A 7453-nucleotide genomic window follows, 5' to 3' on the forward strand; every position below is an offset into this window, starting at 1 on the left:
TCAGACGCCTTTAAGAAGCGGTTGGTCGAATTGAATACTGTTTATGAGGGTACTTTTCGCTAAGCCTTCGACCGGTTGCCGTCCTCCACATGGAGGTGCACCGGTGCGCAAAGGATTAAGGCATGATATGTTTTCCAAGCGGATTAATAATTTGTACCGCAAGTTGCAAGGAACGAGGACATTATAATACAGCCAAATGGCTATGGTGTGCCCATAGTTCCTAGTGATGAAGTTTTATTTTCATTATTTGTTGGACCGTTACGGGGTGGTGTTGTTTTCGATTAAAAAAAGGACATGGGCAATGTAAAGCATTTCGCTATTCTTTTTGTAAAAAAAAACCACCAAGAGCTTATTCGGAAGGCATAAGAGAAAGCTGTGGTGAGGCAATGTATATTGTTTCAATATAAGGGACAGAAAGTGCTGACAATTCAACAAGAGACGGTAGGAACAAATATAAATCCTCAATATTTTCAAAACCCAACGAAATCCGTGAAGGATTGAGGTTTAAAGCTTAACCTTCGTTGTTTACGGCTAGTTGTAGCCCGGAAGCAAGCTCTGTTTGAAATGGAGTTACCTCCGTTGTCTAGCGAATGCCAACCAAAGGTCACACGGGGCGAGGAAAATAATTAAATTTTTAGTATCGTTCCGTTTCGTGACCATGGATGACTGAACCGAAGCCAAAACACAACCAGTGCCATTTCAGACCACCGCGAACTGACGTTAATGGAGTGGTTCGGCCAAAGAAAATCAACAATAATACACCCTGCACAAAGATCATTCCATTTCTTGTGGACCAATTTTGGCCCCCCGAAATAACATAATAAAAATCGCTTCCTCAAACTCGCTGCTTCCATCGGGTGGGGTTCCGGTTCCTAGCACGCCGGAATGGAGCACCACAGTAAGACTCAATTATCGGGCGAGCGGGCAACAGAGATGGACTCGTATTTCTTCGCCATCAGGCAAGACGCTCGGAGCTGTGGTTTTATTAAATTAAACAACCATAACAACCGATCATAAAACATCGATTATTTTGAGCTCGTAAGGTTGGGGGTGACTGTTCTCGCACATTCTGCAAACGGGCAGCGAAACCCGGGAATCGATTGACCGGTCCGCAATCTATGTCAAGTCCCGAGATGTGGCATGCTGGTGACCTGACGGCCTCCACTCGGTCTGGTGACGTCCAGTCGAATCGGAGTTTCGTGAGCGGCAGTTATTACGACCGTTTAGTATCAATTGTGACTGACCCCTTGATGCTCGTCACGTTTGCGACATAACACTGGGACTGTGAGTGGTGAAGGAGCAAGAAAATACAAAAAGTAAGGCACATAATGATGGTGAATTCAGTCACGTACCAAATAAGCAGCATTCCAGTGGGCAATGCAATAGGGAGGATATGTGAGTTATACAAGAAAGCACCTTCAAATAGAATAATTCTATTATACCACCACATTTCTGAACAATAAATTTGAATTGCAGTAGGCACTGCCTATTAATCAAAATCTTTATACTCAAATAACACTCTGATGATCTTGTGCATCGGCTTTTAATTATACTGTTTGCTGTTTTTAATAATTACGATCGTTATCAACTTTATAGAACGTAAACAACGATTGCCATAATGAAATGTGATTTGCTACCTTAGTAAATCTTAGCTTAAGTCATAGTTTAGAACTTTAACAGGACCTTCATTCTAACTTTTTTTTTGTCTCTCTTAAAGTGCATAGAAAAGCATTACGTTACTTCATAACGCAGTTATGGCCGCCAAAACTTGATATTAAATAGCGATAGATAACTTTCCACGGAAATTCCACAACTACTCTAGCTATACAGAGAGGAATCAAAATTCCACTCATTTGCCTAGATTGAATTCGTAGAACCTTTCCCCTTTTCCACTTGGTCGGGCGCGAGTCTTACTCTCATTTGCTGCCAAATTTATGGCCAATGTCTCGACCTTCGCCGATGAAGCTAACGTAACCGATGCCGGTGAGCATTGGGCGTGAGCAACAACCCTGTAGTGCACATCCCTCGGTGCGTTTGCTGGATGTTTTCTAACGGTCGATGTGTCGGAGGCACGTTAGTCACGTAGCGTAATGCAATCGTCCGTTCATCGCACTCGAAACCACAATCGGCCGCAATCGAGTGCATGAGTGCAGCACACATTGGATCGTTCCCGCAACGGTCAGTTAAAAGAAGATGAACGACGGCATTGCGCTCAGAACGATGAAGCAAAACGCTGCTAGAAGGGTGTCCGTGTCCGATTTATGTAAAAAAAAAGTACTAGAGAGATGTTAGCGATCGCTTGACAACCATAACGATGGTATGGTTTATTGATGCACCCATACACATCAGCCGGTTCCATTTGAAATCTGCAGCAGTACGGGGTTTCCGGCGAAACTGGCGAAATGAATCGATCGTAAGTAACTGGCGGGAAGAGAACGTCGGGTGGTTTGGATGCTATAGGTCGAACAGTTGACTGGCGTTCCACTTGGATGACATCATCGAGACCGAGACGAGACTGGTGAAAGATGCGATCGTGATTATGTTGCTTCTCACGAGCTTGATTGACGATATTGGCGTGATTGCAACGCTCTCTCAACGCCTGTCAAGAACGACCGGCTCCATGACATGAATGGAAGCCGTCGATTGGCCCTTTGGTGCAAAAGAAGGCACAAACTCCCTCCAAAAACCCAATGATCTTGGGTTGGGCTTAAATGGTCTCAACGGCCTACCATAATGGCCGATTGATATGGTTGGCCTGATGGCGGCAAAACGAAACCATTTCATTAGCAAATTAGTTGGTGCGTCTTATCCCGTGATGGATGTTGATACAATGATAAGCATTCAGCAGAATGAGCAGTTGGACAAATTTTCTTGACCTTTTTAAGGACTTACCACACGATTAGGAGCAGATTTCTTTGACGTCGGTTAAATCGTATGGCAAAAAAAAATGATAAGTAAAACGATAAAAGAAAACCAATCCTATTATAGCTTAGCTTTGCTTTGTGCTGGAGTAATGTGAAAGTGCTTTCACGTAGCTGTTCAGTTTGCGAAAACAAAGTGTAACTTGTTCAAAAAAGGATTAAAAGTAACTCTGGCAGACAAATCGGATTTGTGCACTACACGCAAATTGATCAGTGCGTCGAAAGCAGCTTAAATAAATCCATTAGTTACCATCGGGTACCATCTTGATGGCATGCATGGTGCCGCACGCCTTTTCGGGACGAGATGACAGATACGTTTCAATAACGTCCTTGCTAGGCGATTAAAAGTTTCTCAATATTCCCACCGGCGAGTGGCACCCGATGGAACGTACCGTGCGATCGAACGTTGCGTTGCATCGTTGCACATAATCTACCGATGCATTATTCCCGGGTACTACTTGAGTAGTAGTAGTAGCAGCAGCAAGGGTTAGAAAACTTTACTTTTCCACGGTGCGGGCAAAGGAGTTTGGGCGTGAAGGTGGCCGCGGGTGATAGTTTTCGCACAAACTTGTGCGCCATGGCTTCGTATTCAATTTCGCCTAATGCCACTGGAATGAAAGTTTCCAGTGGGTGAGAAATTCAAACCTCACCTCCCGCCATCTCTAGTGACCCCCCCCCCCCCCCGCTTTGCGCACCGGTTGCGTGTATGAATGACTCTCCCTCTCTCTGTTTTCGGCAGGTCGTAAGATTTAAGAATTTTGAAAACTTTCCAGCTGCCGGTGCTGGATGGAATGCTGACGCAGAGTGTTACTTCTCGGGAGAAATTGGATGAAATCTTCGCTAGAGCTGCATGTAGTGGCCACTTGGCACAAGGAACTTAAGTCAACCGATGCTCAAAAGCTGTAAAATCATCGAAAGTAACGTGGCGGGTGAAGTTTTTCGTTCAAGTACCAATGCAGCCGTCTTACTTTGTAACGTCTGGTTGTTGCAAGCGATTGGGTTGAGAGGTAAAAACATGATTTATTTTGTTGGGTTTAGTGCAATAATTTAAAAATTACAACCATTAAATTTATAGAAAATACATTTTGTTTCTAAAAATAAGGTTTAAAATCTTTTTTTTTTGGTGCGTTGAAGTGTACGATTTTCTACGAATTGAAGCGTAAAATCTGGTTACAAAACTTTATCGATCAATTGATCCAAGCAGCTAACGATAGATTAATTAACTCAGCATAGAGACAGGACGTACAACTTTTCCCCAGGTATAGTTTCTGCTTGCCACATACACGATGCACACACTCGCTTGCGGTATTTGCGTAAGTTTTTGCATCCTTTTCAAGTGGCTTTGTATGAAACTTTTATCGTCCGTAGAGTTCGCTCAAGCGTAGGATTCAATTTCATGCTATTTTCGGGAAATTAGACTTCTCACCGACGTGTTTCACCTGTTGCCGAATTCCAGTTAAGTTTCCCTCAGCTTAGTAGAGATGGTAATCTTTCGACTTTATTTGGCAGACAGACAGGCTACGACTCGAATGGAAATATTCTTTGGTAACTCGCAATGCCTGCTGAACCGTTATGCTAAGTTCTAAGCCGAACATCTAGATAACAGTTAAACGCAGCTAAAAACGAAAACTTTTTACACCTTACACAATTGATGAAGTTGTGACATTCAGCTAGAGACAAAATGTGACAGACACTCGGGTGCCCCTGTGTTCCGGATGTCATTAATTCTTTGTGCGGTAATGGTGGTTGTGGGTGCGATTGCTGGGAACACAAATCATTCACCCTGTTGCGAGGTGCACGAGCAAACGCAGGTTGTCTGTCCGTACGGTTCATGCACGCGACGCACAAACGTCGTTTGCATGCGGCTGAGAACAGAACAGGCACAAAGTAAACTCCCTTCTAATACCGCAGTTGATTAATGGCCATATCGCACTGCAGGAAGACCGGCAGTGAAGGTACAATTGCATCCGAAAATGTTGCTCTTTCGAAAGCCCGGAACCCGGAGGCTCGCTTGTCTTGACTTCAACGGCCGACGGGTGGCATCAACCACCCGCAAGCAATGTCACTTTGCGGTCGGTAGGGAACGGTGCGCTCGGTTCGGTTGTTTTCACCGGGAACCGCAACGACCGCGAGACGAATTCATTCCACCTTCGTACCGGGAACCGTTTAACACAGCGAGGCGCAGATTGTCTCTATCTCGCAGACGTACCAGTAACCTTGGACGTAACGCGAACGGACCGGTTGGAATTCTTCCAAAAACGCAATCAACGCAGAACTGCTTTCACGGCGACAACCCGGCTGGGGAGGGAAGAAAGATTGAGTGAAAGTAATTCGGCAATTTTAGATGAGTTCATGAGTGTGCTGGCATGTGTGTGACGTTCGTCGGAAGGCGGTTAAAATGTAAGAAAATTCAGCAACATTGTATTGCAGTGGTGCGGTAGAGCGAATGCCGTCTTGACGTAAATTTAGCCAAGATGATGCTTGAATGCAGAAGCAGTAAACGGAAAGAACATGTCAGAGTTGTTTTTTTGGTGAAATAAATGTTTGGGATAATATTTTTCTTTTCACGAAACATATTTGCCTTTTCGGTCCATCGCAATGACTGGTATAATTACTATAAATATTCTAACATATTAGTTCGTCGCGTATGACATCTTGAAGATTGCTTTACACGAATGATTGCAATTGTACGTTAAGGAAGATTAAGAGAAGATTTATGAATTCGGAATTTATTTGTAAACATGATTATTTATATGAGCAATTTTTTTGACGGATACATATTTACATCTTCCTAATAGCTCGTTGGTAAGAAATTAATACTAAAAGTAACACTTTATCATTGTCTTGCGCAACACGTTCGGTGACATATTACGGAGGCAAAAGTTTACCGTCCTCCCACTACCCCATCACTATCGCAGCCACGTACACGTCACTGCTCATTTGAAGCGCCAGGAAACATTACTTAACTTTCGCAGCCTGACAATGTGTCACCCAATGTGTCGGAGCTCATTAAATGTTTCTTAATTTGTACAGCGGCCCAACCGGTGTGCTCCGTCCCGGTCGAGTACAAACAAAATGCCACATCAAGCTGACGCAGCTGACGTACTGGTCGCGTCCGCCAACCAGAGCACAGTATCCTTTCCCGATCTGGACGATGGGGCACGATCCGGCCACAGACACGGTCGTCCGGCACACACTAAATATGTCGTCTACGTCCGAACCGGCCGAGACGGGCCGATGAATGAGTGAATTGGGCCTGGCAGGGACTGGTTTGAAGTGGATCGTACAATTGGTACAATTTAGATTTAAGAGACCGAGCGGAAGGCGAGTGTGATTAGCAGCAGCGGTAGCTGTTACGTTTGCATCTACTCAACCGAACCGCCTGATGGAATGGAGATTTATAGCTTGTGCAAGACGGAGCCCTCGGTGGAGGTGCATGGTTTTGCACGCGCTTGATATATGACAATAAAGAAAGGATTTAAACATCCGGGGCGCTTGGGTGTGATTTAAATACAAAAAAAACACACCACGGAAGTGCAAACGTTTTAAAGTAAACAAAACTTTGGACGTGCGGAACATCACTACACAGAAGATTGTCTAGCAAGCAAAGAAATTGTCAATGATTTACTATCAGCCGGGGCACGAACGAGCATCAATTGACGGAACACGACGTTTCAATAAATAAATGCCACTCTAGGTCAACGGGGTTTAGTCAGCAGTGTGATGCGATGTTGCATGAAATGTATCATAAATTTACGTCGCTGACAGACGAATCGTTGACAACAGCATTCGCCCTGCCCTTACGATATGACACTCACACGCGAGACGTTTAAGCAATTGAAACCGAAGCTGACCGTCGTTTACCGTGCTTGCTGCGGGTGACTGATATGATCGATCCCTTGAGCATCCCCCGAGCGGTCGAAGGTTTTTGTGGTCGTCTAAGCGAGCGTACATGTTTCACTTCATGTTCGTAAGAAACACGGTTTGTGGATGCCGTTTGATGGGTTTGGCTTTAAAGTCTAAATGCATCAAATGGTGCGCTGCCCAGATAAAAAAACAATGTTGCTTTGTTTAATAGTTAGGTCCGGCTTCAATTACGGCGACGTGCTTTCACGCTTTTACCGATACCCGGGGGTGGCATATGGTTTTGCAAAGTGGACCCTATCTCTCCTTTGTAGTTGATGATGATGAGGCAACCATTCGATCAATTTTATGATCTTGTAGAGTGTTTCAGGTTTTATCGCCGAGTTCTCGGTGAATGTAGAGAGAGGAAGCAAAGAGTGGCTTTGGTTTGTTTATGTTCGAATCATGCCACCTGTCAGTTTTACTCAGCGAGCAGTGCTAAACTTGCCATTGTGAGTGATTTATACATGTTTGTAAATTTATCTACTTTTCAACACCAGGTTGCATTGTATATTGTGGTAAAATTTACAAGTAGTGGGACACTTTTGTAAGATATAAATATTTTAAATGTACTCGAGTTAATACATTCATTTACAACCAATACATAAAAAGACGTTCTAATGTATTAC

The sequence above is a fragment of the Anopheles marshallii genome, chromosome 2, assembly GCF_943734725.1.
Source record: "Anopheles marshallii chromosome 2, idAnoMarsDA_429_01, whole genome shotgun sequence".
In the NCBI taxonomy this organism is placed as follows: domain Eukaryota; kingdom Metazoa; phylum Arthropoda; class Insecta; order Diptera; family Culicidae; genus Anopheles; species Anopheles marshallii.